Below are 18,550 nucleotides of genomic sequence, written 5' to 3'. Positions count from 1 at the left end.
TGGTTTGTGGTATTCATGGTGTTTTCGACCGCAACGATCATTTACACCTGGACGATATTCTTTATTTTATTATTGTAGCCAGGACCGTAACTGCCGCACCCCGAACCCTCCAATTCGAGAGGCCTAGCTAGAAGGGGGCCCAAAATTATTTAGTGAATTAGGATAAATTATAGAGTATTTCTTGAAGAGCTTCTTGAAGGTTCAGAACTTCAATATACAATTGAATAGTATGTTCACATTGAAATGAACTCGAATATTTTCGGCTGACACTCGTCAGGGGTAATCGTCAACAATTAGTAGAGAATTAGAAAGAACATTGCATATCAACAATCGTATCACAAAATATGACATCATCACTTCACCAGCATGACATTTCGAATATGAGAACGTTCAATGTAGCCTACAAGTTTTAGGTGGTCCTACACAATCTCCTTTTGTTGACAGAGTTTTGGCTGGTGTATTTTGATGAAAGTCTACTTCAAGGCATACAAATAAAAGTGTGAACGGCCCTTCCGACGACACGAAATCTGTCGTCTCTATGATTATTCGCACAAATCGGATTATCGAACAGATGTTGCCGATGGCAGCATATATGGTCTTTGATGGCTCAGTATCAAGTTTGGGCGGATGAGTTATGGGTGATCTTTTCACCGAGCGTGACGCACGTGCAGGGGTATATCAGGAGCGCTGAGTCGAAAATGACATTACTTTTGGCGGATTGGCTTTATTTTTTGAGATATTGTCTCTTCTTACCTATGTCATGACAAATAGTATGTGTGTGGTTAATACAGGTTAACTAGTGCTCAAGGAGGAGAATATGTGCTTAGATCAGGTTATCTCATCCCCCATCTAGTACTAACATATGCGTTCTAGTACACAGGTAAAGCAATAGATAGTTTTATCCAGAAAATTATCATTCAGAGACTATTTTTCCAACAAATTACGTCAATTACCAACCCCTGATTTGAGCTACAGAAAGAGTCAAATGACACTTATCTCATCACCGATGATTAGTGGGCTCAAATTTAACACGCTTTCTGACGCTCTTTAATACTAGATACTCTCACTTGCTATCATATTCAGAAATTACAATTCATTGGTGTTTTAAGTAGGCTATGTTAAAAATGAGTGATAAAGCTAAATAGAGAATGTGTCGTAATGATCTGGATTTGATTTGCTACATATGTTACGAGAACACGTTGAACATGAAACGATTCAATATGTGAAATGTAACCAAGTGCACTTACAAGGAGTGCTTTGGTATATCGCTGGCAAATCAAAATAAACGCCGGGCACCGCAAACGGTTCACCAGTGCAACTTCGAGCTTACGGACTCAAGATAAAGTCTAAATCAGCGGTTCTCAACCAGGGGTCCGCGAAGCCTCCGGATTTGCAAAATGGTTGATAAATTAATTTGTATTTTTTTTTAATCACGAGATAGTTTCGCTTCACCTCATAACTGCTAAAATCTCAACTCGTATAATCAGAATAGCCGTCTGAGATGAAATATCCTACTGTGCAAACACATTTTAGTTTCCAAATTGCCAATAGCCTGCTAATACAAACATATTGCGGTTTAGAGATGTTTTGTTGAGGTTTTGGATACAATTTGTTAGCAAAAATCCATTTTCACCTGTGATGTGCATAACCGCTATTCTAAAATAACAATAAGAGGAGCTGCGAGATAGAAATGACTGTGGTATACGTTGTATGTTCACTAAAATATGTTTCTCAATTTTAATGGCATTTAAGTTGTGATCATACCCAAAGGTGTCGTCGGAAGTGTTGCGCGTTATTATCAGGGATATATAGAACTCCGGGATGGCTGACTTTTTTTTTGGCCTTTACCTAAGTAGGTCCAAAAAGTTACCGGCAATCTACCTCGAAATATCCACTTTTCTGCAAGCTAGCGATTCAGGTGTTTCTAGAATAATGACCCTCAACCTTTTGCAGAATAGTTAGTGAGTAAGCTAGACATTTTTCACATATCTCAACCTTACTGCTGTATAGCCGCCAACCAAGTAAAGTATGACAACTCTGGACTTCAGTAAATCATGAATGTGTTTAATTTCTACACATATAATCTGCATCAGGCCTTAAATAACAGAGTGAATAACGAATAAAATCAGCGTCATCTACCTATTTACACGCCATCGTCGAAAACCGTGCAGCTGGTAAGGGGGGGGGGGGGTAATAGCATTGATTAAATCAACCGTTTCAATTCGCGTTAATCCATAATTACCATGGAGTATAGGGTTGCATTTAAAACATAAATCAATTTAAAACAAACATGTTTAAAGCAAGGCCCTTGTTTAAAACATGTTTTTATTGTTTTTTTAAGCCATGACGTCACGAATATTCAATTGTGACGTCATATTGGATTGACATTGACAATTGAAAATATAGGGTAAATATAGCTTCTTTGAATTACTATAGCTGGTAAACGGACTATTTTGAGGGTTCCAGCCATCCCATATCGATATGAGTCGGCTATATCGGGTGGTAATTGTCCGTAGGCTCATACAACATGTTTTTTAAAAAGTATTTACACAATCATGGCTTATTCTTAGAAAAAAAAAATTTCTTCTAAAGGCCTTCGTTTAAAACACTGTTCAAAGCATGTTTTAAACTAAGTGTTTTAAAACACCGTTTTTTAAATGCAATCCTACCATGGAGCATTTCCAATAACGAAAAGATAGCACAGCCTGTAAGGACTCGAAATTGTGATCGCAGCATTGTCATCTTCTACGTCACTCAATGCAAGTTGATCAAGAAATCAACACACCATTGATACTTCTCTTCAGGTTCAAATGTAGCCTCGGGGGTAGAAGTTTGGTACATATTATTATCAATTTGAGATGCATTCGGTAGACCCAGTTGCTGAATTCAGCTGATGTTTTGTTCACCTAGAAATAGTTTCTTGACCACAGTGAAGAAATTACCACCAGTGGCTTAACGGTACATCACGAATCGGGCTTCTGTAGCATTTCATGCCATTTATCAGTTGAGAAATATTTAGTATCATTGTCTTGCAGATTTTCCGATAGAGCGATAGATGATTCCATGTTAAAAAAACATCTCTGTGCGGAGGCAAGAGATCCAAATATTCAGATTGTGGCCATCTTTGCCAAGATTTCAATGGGATGTGCCCAGTATAATATATCAGGATATCCACTGCTGACGTGATGCAAATGCTGGAACATCGCGTTCGTTTTTTCTGGAATCTGCAATAAAAATGAATAAATGATGTATTTAGAGACACAAATTAACCTTAAGAATATATATAAATGTATGCAGAGGTGGTCAGTAGAGAGAGAATTCTTTTATTCGTCAACCATGAAATATAGTGTAGGCAATGTCCACTAGGGTTGTTCAGATTTGAAAAATTGTCAGGAAACTTGGATGCTTGTGACCAAAATGATGGTATAGTACATAAAAACACTTTTATGCGCAATTTTGGTCATCTTCATCGTGATCTTCTATCCCCGAAAACCCCCCAAAGATCCACGGGGCAATTCTCCTTACTACTGGGTATGTAATGTTGACCACGTCACCGGTATATAGCTTTTGTGACGTTATCAGTTGAAAACGGCCGTGTAGAGATAATATATTGCAATAAAATAGCCATATTTTCAAAATCGTACTTGAATGCAGTCCTATAAACGCCACATGCACATCGATTTCACTCTGCACAACCTGTCTATCATGCTCATGGGAATCATGTATTGGTTGCACCATTGACATCGGCTTGATTTGGATCGTACATTGAAGAAACGCCGTTGGGTTGCAATTCGTGAATAAATACTGATATTACCTGCTACTTTGCAGCCATAAGGTATTATTCAAAGGTATGCAATGCCAGTAATACTTTTCTCAACTTCAAATCATCTGCATAATACCGAGTTATCTTATTTAATGGTAGACTGCAATTTAGTTGCAGAAGAATGTCTGAAACAAAGTGGATATGGGTTTTGCGGACCAACCATGAACAAGATTCAGGTCTGCCCACTATTTGGTCTGATATTCTGGTCACTATTCGGTCGGATATTTATCTGAGTGTATTAGTCACTCCAAGCTACCGACTCTAGATGAGGTTCTACTACATCCGCCATATCTGAAACAAAATTGCGCCGAAACTACCGCACAACGCAGGACTATGTCCTTCTAACTGTTGAAGAGGTTGCCAACGTTTGGAATATGACAAGAATAGCTATAAGGAAAGCGCTGAACATTGTGTTGATGCATTGTTTCAGGCATTCTTCTTCAACTAAATTGCAGTCTACCATAAAATAGGATAACTCGGTATTTTACAGATGATTTGAAGTTGAGAAAAGTATTACTGACATTACATACCTTTGAATAATACCTTATGGCTGAAAACTAGCTGGGAATATCAGTATTTGGCCACGAATTGCAACCCAACGGCGTTTCTTCAATGTACGATCTAAAACAAAGCCGATGTCAATGGTGCAACCAATACATGATTCCCATGAGCATGACAGACAGGTTTTGCTGAGCAAAACGGAGATGCATGTGGCCTTTACAGGACTGCATTTCAATAAAATTTTGAAAACATATCTATTTTATTGCAATATCTCGTCTCTACGTGGCCGTTTTCGAATGATAACGTCACAAAAGCTATAAACCGGTGACATGGTCAACACTACAGATCAAGCAGTAAGGAGAATTGCCCGTGCATCTTTGGGGGCTTTTCGGGGATAGAAGATCACGATGAAGATGACCAAAATTGCTCATAAAAGTGTTTTTATGTACTAAACCATCATTCGGGTCACAAGCATCGAAGTTTCCTGATAATTTTTCAAATCTGAACAACCCTAATGTCCACAAACATTCACGTCCAAAGGTACACATTTTTTTAATATTTACTTAGCTATATTCTACACGGTATAGACTGGGAAACCCGATATGACCGAAGTCTTCTAGGCCAGAGTCACCCAAGCATATTTGGCAGTATTAATAATATGAATCAACTACTGCTCTCAGTCAAGTAGCACAGCAACGAGTAACGAAATAAAAAAGTAAATAAAAGACAGCAACACTAGTGAAGGACGGGTATCATTGTTAACAGTGCGATCACAAAATAACAAATTGATCCATGTACACAGTGGTAATATTATTGTAACATATAAAATGAAACAAAACAACAGTCAAAACAACATCACTGTGGTCATGAGATATGTTCGTCTGAGTACTTGGATAAGATAAATTTGCAGTAGCGAGCTTTAAACTTATGATAGAAGAGAACTTCTAATTCATTGCAGTACTCAAGTAGGCGTTGCCTATTTTCGAAGATACATCTTGTAATTTCGAAGTAGCCATCTCCAAACTTGAGTACCTTGCAGGCATTTCACTTTCTACTGCTACTTGAGGAAGTTTAAATACCAGTACGCCCTGGGAATACAACTGTTACTAGAGTAGCAATGCTGACTACTTGAACCACATCAGGATTACTGTAAATCCCTCATTTAATACCGTATCACTAGAATCAGCCAAACTTACCTTAGGCCGACTGAGGAGAGGTCCATACCTTGATGCGACGATTTGACGAAACGTTGCAAATTGAAAGCAATCTTCAGAGTTTTCTCTTCCTTCATCGTATAGGCCTATAGCCTATAGGCGATAAGTGTTTATATGGTAAAGACAGGCCATATCCCAGGGTCGTATCCTGTCCTGACGATTTATTGGCTTATCCATTCAAGGGAGTGGTCAACATCAATTTGTGACATGAACACCGAACAGTCCTGTTGGGCATCTTCAACAGTGGTGCCACTCCTAGTGTTTTAACACTAGATCTAGTGTTTTTTTCGGTCGTCCTAGTGTTCTAGTGTTTTTTGTCGCACAATTTTGCTAATCTAGTGTTTTTCTGCAATCGTGCGAAGAAGGAATATTCTAACATACTAACTAAATTATACGCTAAATTTATCGCTAATAAGGCGCTAGATTTGGTGTTTCTGGCTGTGTTTGTTTTCAACAATTCTATGTGGTGGTGCAGTAAGAAGCATTTATGTAACGCGGTGCGCTGTGAATCCGTATTTATGAGCGAATGTATCGAAAAAATGAAGAGCGATTTCGGTAAAATGCTCTGTCGTTTCTTGTTGAACTCACTCTGCAGATTCGGGAAAGATTTTCATTTGCCGAGGACAGCATACTTTCGTACTTGAGTGTATTGAATCCGTTAACAGCCTTTAGAATCAATCGTTCCTCTAGCTCTGCAATTTCCCTCTGTGATATTATTTGTTTAAAAGCTCAATGATTTGTCGGAAGAATGGGCTGCTTTGGCAAATTGGCAAAATGAGCTGCAGGTTATCAGAGAGAGAGAGAATCTTCATTCGTATACATTACATATCAACATAACACTTCAAAAATGTAACAGTGAAATGCGACATGCAAGGTAGACGGGAGCCTCGATATGACATAGTCTTCAGAGCCTAGCCACCCGGGACAGGAGTAATTTTTACAGTCGATAACTAATAAATAAAAAAGAAAATTAAAATAAACTATAAACTAACGAACGAAATGTCAATGCCATCCAACATAATTTTGGCAAAATTGAAATATGTGCAGTGCACAATGGATTCGGTGAATCAAAATTCCCTTTACTGGGGAAGCTCATGATGAATCTCTTGGCATAGTCACATTCCGGTGTATGCATGGAAATGAAGTATGCTGCACAATGCACAATGCACATGGTCACCTCCCCATTGTTTGGTTGAAGATGTGCGGCAGTGAGAAAGATATGCCACACAAAATATACTTTGTTTGATCGATGGTGTACAATCGAAAGATGAATAATTTTTATGATGCCATACAGTTCGAAATCGACAATATCTGATTTTTTCTTACTCTGTTGAATTCGTTTCATTAATTTACGTTGATTAATCATGCAGTATATCATACATATGTATCGTATTCATGTGTTTAACACTTCTTATCTATGGATTTGTACCTAAGTCATCATGGTTACTTATTGGCAACGGCAAATTTTTCCTGCAATTTAGTAATCTAGTGTTTTTTACGACACAATCTTGTGTTTTTCCGGCAACCTAGAGTGGCAACACTGATCTTCAAGGCTTCAGTAAGAGCAAATGGTCAATTAATGTTGTGGCCATATTCTGAGAGTCAGCCATTGGCAGTTCACAACAGTGCACTTCTGTTGGAATATATTTCCAGTATTGTAGCATTAAGGTGCCGTTCATTAACAAACATATGCCTGCCTTGTTTTAAAAGACATGTAACTGATGAATAGTATCTGTAACACGAGATTGGATTCAACAGTTGTTATAACAGTTGTTATGGACACTTACAACTGCAACGACCTTGGCGTGTTGTATTTGTATTAGATTAAAATGTTTGGTTATCCTTAATGGAAATGCCTCTTGAATCTTGCATACCAGTAGTCTACTCAGTGGCTCCAATTCCTACTAGGAATAATCCAGCAATGATCTGGAATAAGCCTGCAATACCAGCACAACCTGTATAATTACATATTAATCTATAGCACAAGATCTTAACAGACGAAGTCCCTCCTAACGGTCGCCTTCATAGTCGACATGACACAGTGTAAATGTACACTTGGACTTGTACAATGTACAGCCTTGGATGGTGACATGCAATATATCGCATAACATAAGTAATGACAAACATACCGCAAGGCGTAATCAAAATCCTACTGCTGGTATCAATGTTAACGTATGAAATTTCTCTACATTATGTTATCTTCTCACGATTATCAACGCAGCAAAACATGTTAAATAAGATACCACAGAAGCAGAGATATTCCGAAGGCGAGCAAATGACCGTACCGGTATACCGGTAAATTGCTGATGAAGGGATAGGGCCAATCCCGCAAAGTTTCAGACTACCTGAACATCACATAACCTGGTTAAGCTCTAGCTTTATAAAAGAACATTAACATGGATATCATATGCCTCTACCGCTCTCAAAAACTTAAATTACACACAGGTGAAGCGGCTGACCAGAACGCGCATCAAAACTGAATGCGCGAATCTGGACCTACTTAGGTAATACCGCGATGACGCAATTGACGCAGTCAGCCATCCCGGAGTTCTATATATCCCTGGTTATTATTACATTCGCCACCACCTATCTTTATGGCAATAGATTTTCGGGACTCGTTCATATCCACTGAGCTATATAAAAACTGGAGTGCGCTACTCGCGATATTTACGTGCATTGTGGGGAATAGGCTGGATGATTTAGTACAGGAGCTCATGGAAAAACGTCCAGTTTTAACATATATTTGATTCGTATTGGGTTTGTAGTATTTTATACGAATGGAGATTTGAATGAATAATCATCGTAACATTCACGATTTGTTTCAGCCCAATATCTCGTGTTTATATCTGTGTTATCTGTGTATTTCGACATGTCGAAGATATAAGTGGTTTTAATTGTTCGTGGTAAAATAAGGTTGTCTATGTGTCATCGTATGTATTTTTTGTGGTTATATTCCTGATGTAGATTGCTTTACTCGTTGTATCCAGCATATTTTACGTGTACAGAAATACCCAAGCTGTCGAAAGATGTATAATGCCAGTTCAGTTATCTTTCAGATATATGTATCTATAGGAAGTAAAAGCATCTACGATTGCCACCTTGCAGTTATTATCGGAGCGTGCCTCAGAATTACCTATCCTGGATTCAAAATCTTCATACTGCAATGGAGCTGATGTGAATGCTGTAACTGCCAGCTACGTTGTTGCTGTGAATGTTGCTGATGGAGAAAATTCAGCATCATGGGACATATCAAAAGGCACTGCTGAAATCAATTGAATGTCATTGTGGTTATTCTACGTATTTATTGTTTCAGCGTATTTAAATAAATCCAAAAAAGAGAAAGTAAAGATATGTCTGCTATGTGTAGCGATGGGGTAGTGACTTGTGTAGAAGTGACTGAATGAGTTCATTGAATGAGAGAAACAAGAAATGCATGGGTCCTTATTCAGATGTAGCTAGAATTGCCCAATTCACAGTGAAATTGAGGCAATGTTGGTTACAGCAATCTGTGCACTGTGGGAGTTCATATTAAATATTAATTTTATCGAATCAATACGGCACAAGATACAATCTAAATGGCGTACATGTATTTGATCATAATTACACCTATAGCTACCCATATACGTGTGTAGCCTACATGAAGCTTGGCTCGTTTTTCACTTTCATGAAACCAGAAATTAGATTAGATTTTCTAGTTCACAGTTTTTCTGCCCACGATACTTGCCTACCCTACTAGATGAAGCACTCGAACTTGGCTTTAGTTCAACCATTTCTGTGGTCACACGCAATAACGCGCTGTACTGCCACGTCACACGAAATACCGCGCTGTACTGTCTTGTACCAAAATGCTGAACTTTCGTTTTCAGAAACACCAGCTTCAGTTATGAGAAACAAATTTTTCTATTAAAATAACAACATAAAAAAATAGAAACAGAAATAAATTAATTAATTGTGATCGACTTTACGTCGCCTTCGGCGTAATTAACGGTGATCTGAAAGTCAAATGTGGGATAAGTTAGGGCTTAATATCTGCGAACGAGGTATAATAAACGAACCGATTCTGATCTTAGTTCCAATTTAATGGAATTTCTTCTCTTCTTACGCAGCACGGGCACAGTCACATTGAAGGCCACCCCACATTTCATCCATCATTATGGAGCATATTACAGGATTTGCTGATGCCTCTACTTTTCCTCTGATAGCAGAAAAGGCAATACTAGTAAAGCCAGGCTCAGCGGGAAGTTTTCCATACCAGCGTCTTATCACACTTGGATGGGGAAGAGCAAGTTGAAAGTTCTGACGCACAAAATTGTATGCCTTAGTGGAATAATACTGAAGCGTTATTGCAAATGATTGCAGTTCCTTGGAGTATTTGACTCCTCTTCCACCAGCTTGTAGCTTCATACGTTGCAAGAGCTCACTTGGTAGACCACTGAATTTTTGTGACATTACCTCTACACACGAATCGCTTATCAAATTGTTCTTTTCAAGAGATGCAATGACCTCATCCAGAGTTTTCACTTTTTTTGCAGACGGTATGTTCTCATTCTGGCTGCAACCAACCTCTTTTTAATTTCTGCCACCCTACGGCGTTGCTGTTGAACGACTTTTCGAGGAGACGTGTGCGCACAGTAGCTGTGGTCGTGAAGAACTACTTCAGGTTCAGTGGTTTGTGCTTCATAATGCCGTTTCTTATCTGGAACTGCAGAAGGTCTCACTCGTCGGTTATTCGAAGCCTGAAATTTGTGAATTTTATGTTAACTAGGGCTAAAATAAAGATATAGTAATTGGAACTCAAACTTCATAAATATATAGTCACTGTCTAGTGTCTACCGCACCTTTGGCCTCATATATTTTGGAAAATTCAGAAATCTTCTCGGCACCGCATTCGTCTTTAAACGAAAATAAAATATCACTTTCTGAAAAATGATCAGAGCAGATGACCGACGATCTTGCTGGCTCCCAGTCTTTTCTTCTAATACATTCTATCCATCTGTCTTTCAGGGAATCATTGGTAGCAAAGCTGCGTTGTAGAGAACATTGTATCAGTTCACAAGTAATTCTATTATACGAAGCACACCAAATTGACCATTCTTTGTTATGAACGATGATAAAAGTAGCAGGAACATATGTGAAATTATCTTGTTTGATTTAAATATATCTGTTACTTTCTACCCCAGAAGGATAAACTATTAGGTAACCTTTTAAATCTAAAGCCAATTATAAACCTAAAAAAAACATCTTACGAGACAAATCGAACGTCTCGCACACACAAAGCTATAATGAACTCGACCAGGGAATTAGCAATTTGAACTTCAGTGTGAGCATCTGGCACCAGAAATATATAATTATTACTCAACCATATGCTGGACAAAACCGTGTGACCCTCAATTATACCTCTCCTTCTAGTCCTACCTCCAACCTTCACGACAATTTTAAGCAAGGATTGAGTACTAAGCTAGTTATTGGCTGAACTGCCCATACAGAATACAAACAGTGACCTGGCTGGTCATGCTATTACAGGTATACTGATGAACTGACATGGTGCTGGGACTGCTGATATAGTCTGCTCTGATCATACCAACATCCATATACTTGTGACAAAATGTTCTGGTATAATTACACTTTAACATGGCCTATTCATTAATGCTGTGGCTTATCTGGACATTGATTGACTGTGATGGTCAGGAGATATTAAAAATAGAAACTGATGCTTCTAAGATAGTCTTGCTGCCCTGCATATTCTGCCATTCACTCACCGGTGAAATGTTCTTGGATGCCGACGTTTTACCAAAGACTCTTCATCGCTACTACCATCGCTATTACTTCTCATATATGACTCCGTGGATATCTTTTTCTGCCTTTTACTGCACCCATAGGCGCAACAAACACTACCACCAAAACGAGATGTCTTCGACATGTCGAAATACACAGATAACCAGTGGCGGCTCGTCCTATAGGGCAACTGGGGCATTGCCCCACCTAAAATTCTGTTCAATAACAATTCTTCACCATTTATAGACGCACACCTATCTATATAAACCGAAATCACAGCGAAAATCGTATACTTCTTGTCCTTTCGCTTGTAAATGCCCATATATAGCGAAGTCTCTGCGAAAATCGAATTCTCTTCTGTGTTTTCGCTTTGCGAATGCCTAGCCGGGGCTTGCCCCGGTAGCGCTCATAACAAGCTTTCACTGTCTATTCTCTCAAAGCCGCGCACAATAAAGAAACGGTGATTTACTCTCTCCTATTCATAAAATTACCGAGCAACCGGGGCACGATAGCTCTGTGCCCTTAAGGTGTGATGTAACAATCGTATCTATAGCTGAACTCTGTTACCGTCATCTGCGTTTAGTCGACCTTTGCTGGTATAGGTCGATTTTAATGGGGTTTCACACCATGAAAACTCTTGAAACTTGTTATGTCATGTCGTGATGGTGGTATTTAACACTGCCCCAAGTTTCAGGGTTTCTACTTAAAGTTTAGGGTAGTAATTCCGTTTCCGAAGTTGAGTGTGTGCTGATCCGTCATGTATCGCAAACAGATTTTACTCAAAAGCCGGTATTGGTATCCATTGGTTTTGACGATGTTCAATACCGAGATCGGTTATGACATTTGGCACGGAAAGTCTTAATGTTAGTATCGAACGCTGTACCAAGTTTTAAGTTTGTCACTGAACTGTGTTAGTGGTAATTTGGCTTCCTAATTCGAGTGAGAGCTGACTAGTCATTTATCGCTAACAGATTATACGCAAAGCCGGTATTGGTCTCTATTGATTTTAACGATGCTCCTTACCTAGATCCGTCATAAGCTTTTGCACGGTATGTCTTGATTTTAGTATCGAACGCTGTGCCAAGTCTCAAGGTTGACACTCAATGATTAGGGCAGTAATTTCGTTATCAAGGTCGAGTGTGGTAAAGATGTGCTCCGATCTGACACTTTAGCCTACAACACATTGCGGATTTCACGCAAAAGCCGGTGTATCTGCGGTAACGTTAACAGAGATGATGATATCATTCTCAGTTTGCATTCAAATATTTACTTTGATATTATATTCTCCAATGTCAATTTCACCGTGAAATTGTGGCCTTCAAGCCATTTGCTTACAACCCCCTGTCAAGCGCGATAGTTATTTCGTTTTCGATGGCGGCTAACAGCTGATCACTTGATCAGCCTATTCCTCAGTAAATTTTACGCAAAATTCGGTGTTGGTCTGTTCGCATTAATTTTGACAGTGTACCATACCGAAAAGGGCCATGAGGCCACTTCTCGATAATGTCATGTAACAGTGTACCAAGTTTAAGGCTTTCATCCATGTATTTATTCGGTAATATATTTTCCAAAGGCGATTTCGCAGCAGACCTATAAGACAGTAATAAAAACGTATGTGTCGTGTTACAGTCTCCAGTTTCAAGGCCAAAATGTCTTATGCTGTACCGACTACCGAGACCAAATTTCCGAGGCTGCTATTCTTAGTTCTTTAGAATGATGTTTTGGATTCAATAGGACAGGCATAATCTATGAGATAACAATTGCGTATCTGTCCGAATTCGTTGACCTTTCCAATTAGGCTTACGCTATCTCTCGAGTTATAGTCATTTCCATTTCTGCAGATAATTAGTCAGGTCTAATGCGAACATGAACCGTGTTGAATCTTTGTTCCGTACGCCGTTTACGCAGTTACCACACTTCAAGTCACAGCTCACCAGCAGACCTCTCGTGGCACATACGGTAAAATCACTGTTGCCGGGAAATTCATGTTACCGTACCATCATTAAGTTACTTGTTTACGTAGGAAAACGCTATTGTGACGTCATCTTGATAAAAGTCGCTTGCAGCCCTTGCCCCACCACCCGATATTGTCACGAGCCGCCACTGCAGATAACACAGATATAAACACGAGATATTGGGCTGAAACAAATCCTGAATGTTACGATGATTATTCATTCAAAGCTCCATTCGTATAAAATACTACAAACCCAATACGAATCAAATATATTTTAAAACTGGACGTTTTTCCATAAGCGCCTGTACTAAGTCGTCCAGCCTATTCCCCACAATGCAACTGTAACATGGTGACAACGCAAATTTGCTTAGCCGGAGATTGCAGTAGTTCATGGCTTGGTTCATATCTAATAGACGACGCGTACTTCCCAGACACGATCGGGTATTTCGAGAAATGTAGCTGCAGAATTAGCTTTGAAATAATAAAAGTATTCTCAATATCTACATAAATAGCAGGCTATGAATCATAGCCTGTGATATTATTTTCCAGAATGGTCATTATGTTGCTGTTTATCACTAGCCTACAGCTGATATCTGCTCAGGACAGGATGCCGGTGCCACGGTAATATAGAGCTTAATTTGAACAAAATCTTTGGGGGTCCACGGGTGTCCGTGACGCTCGAAAAGGGGTCCGCGAAGACGAAAAGGTTGAGAACCACTGGTCTAAATGATTCAATTTGTAATCCCCGTGGTTTTGTGGAGCTAAAGAGCCACCATGGTGATCTATATTTTTAAATGAATAAGATGTAAGGTTGAAATAAAAAGTTATAGAACTTCTTCGACATTGACTCTGCTTTACAGCCAATTCCCTGAAATTCCAATTGCAGCTTTACGTCCCTGCCAGATCTACGATATGGCATGTATTGTAAGATGCAGATGACAATAGTATATGTTGTAGAAAATGCATTAACACCGAATCCTCAACATTATTACGAATACAGAGTAAACCAGCGACTTTTATTCAAGATCAGCTACACAGCGAAGGATTTGACATGGGATGAGACGACAAAAATGGAAACTATGGGAATAACGTGGAAGTGACGTTCACGAACGTTCTTGGTTCAAGGATAATTAGGAGCATAAAAGTTGAGTGTCATCGCTTTTACGAAAATTCGAGAAATGTGACTGAGGAACGAGGTGGACGGTTTCTCCTATAAATCATATAAATTGAAAAGAAATATCGATATAGTTGGAATGCTCACATTGTGACTGATTACTGCCAGCTGCCTATTGCAAATCCGTCCCATCAAAATCGTACAGGATGACTTTCCTGCGGATGACTTCAAGCTAGTTTGAGCTGATAACAGGAGTTGTATCTTATTATTATTATTATTATTGGTAAAAACGATGAAAAGATAGTGACGCTTTTCACATTAAAGCCTTTTGCGTCACACCATAGCATGCATATGAGAAATGCACAAACTTGTCATCCAAGAAATATTAGAATGATGAAAAAAGAAATAAATCGTCGACAGAGGCACAGGCATATTTGAGTGATCTGTAGGCACACATCCAATTCGGAGACATAACCACTACGAATTCAGAGATATAAACATTTAAATAAAACGCCTTGTTTCCTTGACATATTGAATGACATGATCCAACATGCATTCACTAGTTAATAGGTCTACTGTATTAAAAAGACTGTCATTATTAATATGGCGTTTCAGATTCGCACGTTGCCGTACATACTTCAAACAGTTCATTAGATAATGATCGACGGTTTCGGGCAACGAACATTGTTCACATAGAGGAGAATCATTACATCCAATCTTATGCAGGTGGTAGTTGAGCCGACAATGGCCTGATCTCAACCGAAACAGAATGATTTGCTCTTTTCTCGATGCTAAACTTGGTAACCTCTTGTAAATCGTGTCTTTGATGAGTTTGTACTGACTTCCGGTGTCGCTTGTCCTGTACAGTTGATCCCAGTTGTTTCTGCACGAGTTCCAAAGGAGCGAGTACGCATCCCCTACGGAGACGAAGTCCAATTGTTGACGGGGCGGTGTTTCTGATGCTGTAGCGCTTCTTGCAAATTGGTCGGCGATTTCATTGTGCTGAATACCACAGTGTGCTGGAATCCACACAAGTGATACTGTGACCTCGCGTTGTTTCAATTGGTGTATCTTCTCGACTATCTCGGTAATGAGGAGAGGAGCTGCGAAATTGAAATTTGCTATACACGTTAATGCGCTCAAGCAATCACTGAGTATTGCCACTCTACTGTGGATATTATTCAGCACCCAAGATAGGGAATCTGAAATAGCGATTAGTTCGGCTGAGAATACTGAAAAATAGGGCGGCAATGAATTTGCAGACGTAGTAATATTTGGAATATGATAAGCGTATCCACACCCTGTCTCAGTCTTGGATCCATCTGTGAAAATCTGAGTGTAGCCATGATATGTAGAGAATATATGATCTAATGATACTGATTTTCTGACATCGGGGGGATATATCTTGCGTATTGAGTGGCACAAAGAAAGGTCCACATTTGCTGTTAAAATTGTCCATGGAGGAGTCGTCGAGATTTCGCTTCCACAAATCCGTAGTTGGTCAATATCAGCAACCCTAGATAGGATATTAAAGGTGACGAACCGTCTATTTAGCAGACTGTATGTTTCTTCCCACGAGCTTTCGAGTATATCATTGGCCAGATTGTCCTGTTGCGTTTTTAGATGGTAGCGATACTTTGAGCATTTCAACGCATGTCTATTTTTCAAAGGCATGTCATTGCATTCGGCCTCTAGGACGCATATCGGCGTGCTTCTCATAGCCCCAGTGCATATTCTGAGTGCCTGGTTACGTAATGTCTCGATTTTTGTTAAATGCGTCTTGGGGGCGAAAAAGTACGCTTCCATACCATATTCTAAGACAGGTCTAATAAGAGTTTTATATATAACTAACAGGGTTTCTTTACATGCGCCCCATGATGTGCCACAAAGCATTCGCATAAAGTTAATTCTCTTCATACATTTGTCAGCGACATAGGTGATATGACGTTGATAAGTCAGTTTACTGTCAAAATAGATACCGAGGTATTTGAAAGAGTTCACAAACCGTATTAAATTTTCCCCCACATAGATCTCGGGCATTGTGTATTTTCTTTTCTTTGTGAATAAGACGGCCTCTGTTTTTTCGACAGATATGATAAATCCCCATTTTTCGCACCATCTTTGAATCTTGTTGAGGTCATCCTGTATTCGGTTCTTGAGATCCTGTATCTTTAGCGACGTCTCCCAGATAACACAGTCGTCTGCATATAAACCAAATTGACAAAGCAATGTTGAGGGTAAGTCATTAATCATTATTGAAAACAAAATTGGACTAATTACACTCCCCTGCGGTATGCCATTCTCTAATATATACCTTTCGGATAGACTCGCGCCTACCCGCACTTGAAACGTCCTGTTTTGGAGAAAATTTGCTATCCATGTCAACATGTAACCGGCGACACCCATGCATTTCAGTTTGAAGACAACTGCTTCCCGCCAGACCATATCATAAGCGCGCTGTATGTCGAGGAATACTGCGAGTACGAATCTTCCATTATTGATAGCTTTGTATACATCATCGTGCAGCCGCATTACATTGTCCAGTGCTCGTCTTCCCCGTCTGAAACCACATTGCGACGAATTCAACAGTTTGTTCTTCTCTAAGTACCAATTAAGTCTAGTCGTTATCATCGTTTCTATTATCTTGCAAAAGTGACTGGTCAAGGAAATCGGTCTGTATGAATTGGGCGACGACACATCCTTATTCTGTTTCGGTATAGGGATAACTATGGAATGCTTCCAGTCTTGCGGTATATCCCCTCTTATCCATGAAAGGTTGATAATATTCAGCATATTTTCCAGTCCTCCAGAAGGAAGGTGTTTGAACATTGAATAACACAAGATATCAGCTCCAGGTGACGTATTCTTTTTTCCGTTTATCGCCATCAACAACTCCTTCATGGTAAATAAATCATTAAGCTTGTCGTTGCTTTCGGTATTTCTGGTACATTCTGGTACTACCAGTGGGATACTGCGTGTAAACGTTGGCGAAAAATTACTGGAACTGCTTACTTTTTGAAAAGTCCGTGCAAGAACATCGGCTTTCTGTTTGCTTTCCGTGATATTCCTACCATCAATCTTCAACGTTGCTACTGACGTGTTATTCGATTTATCAGAGAGAGATTTAACAACCCTCCATACCTGTTGGAAATTCGCTTTATTACCGAGATTATCGCAATACGAAGTCCATGATTCCCGTTTGCATGCTAAAATTGTTCTTCTGCACTCGGCTCTCATTTTCTTGAACTGTATTATGTCAGTAGGATTGAAGGATCTTTTCATTTTGAGAAACGCAGCTTTCTTCCTTCGGACTGCCCTGGCACATTTGTCATTCCACCATGATTTCGGTGCCTTCCTATAGCTTCGCGTCATTGGAATTGAGAGGCTTGCTGCATGCACAATCCTCTCCGAGAAATCCGCTACCGCTTCATCAACGGAACTGCAGAGGTCGGCAGCCTGCGGGTACGTGAAGTGACTGCTGAAGCTATACCAGTCGGCTTTCTTGAGAGACCAGTTTAGAGGCCATAACTCTACCCTCTCTGCACGCGCCATAAAATAGGTTGATACGATAAGATGGTCACTTCCCAGGAGATCATCTGTTACTGATGTGTTACATTTATAGGCTATGTCAGATGATGCAATGCATAAGTCAATGAGAGACCACCTCCTGATTGCGTTGATAGCGATGTTCACGTGAGTTGGCATCGTGGTGTTCAAGATGACTAGGTTAAAACGATCCAATGAATCGTACAGATTAGCACCTCTTTTATTTGCCCTATCCGATCCCCAGGCCTGGTGATGGGAATTGAAGTCTCCCACTATGATAGATTTTGTTGCTAGTTGGTTCAGAAAGACGAAATCATTTTTTGTTGAAGGAGAGTCCGGGGCTATGTATACATTACAAATCTTGTTACCAGCAACAACGATACATAGAACATCGATTCGTTCAGGCGCAACAATATCGACGCAGCTATGCGGAATATCCTCCCTGATTAGGATTGCTAATCCACCACTGCGTACAGTTTTGTCCTTTCTGTATAGCTGATATCCATCAAATTTCGGCTTATATCTTTCCACCAAGTGCGTCTCTTGCAACACAATTATGTCTGGCGGTTGTGCGAGCTCGACAATGTATCTCTTAAACTCCGGCAATTTTCGATAAATTCCTC

At 39.6% G+C, this 18,550-nt stretch overlaps 1 protein-coding gene and 1 long non-coding RNA gene across 4 annotated transcripts in view; one reads left to right on the top strand and one right to left on the bottom strand.

Moving 5' to 3' along the window:
- The window catches only part of LOC145436595 (uncharacterized), an 88,600-nt gene that overhangs the window by 24,765 nt on the left and 45,285 nt on the right, over positions 1 to 18,550 (bottom strand). The window lies entirely within an intron of this gene.
- The window catches only part of LOC145436628 (uncharacterized), a 66,190-nt gene that overhangs the window by 13,951 nt on the left and 33,689 nt on the right, over positions 1 to 18,550 (top strand). The gene's annotated exons all lie outside the window — the stretch shown is intronic.

This window comes from Botryllus schlosseri, chromosome 3 (assembly GCF_051294905.1).
Source record: "Botryllus schlosseri isolate E-star chromosome 3, Bs_hap1, whole genome shotgun sequence".
Taxonomy (NCBI): Eukaryota; Metazoa; Chordata; class Ascidiacea; order Stolidobranchia; family Styelidae; genus Botryllus; species Botryllus schlosseri.
Note: the sequence above shows the minus strand (reverse complement) of the source record. Positions and strands in the feature narration are given on the sequence as shown.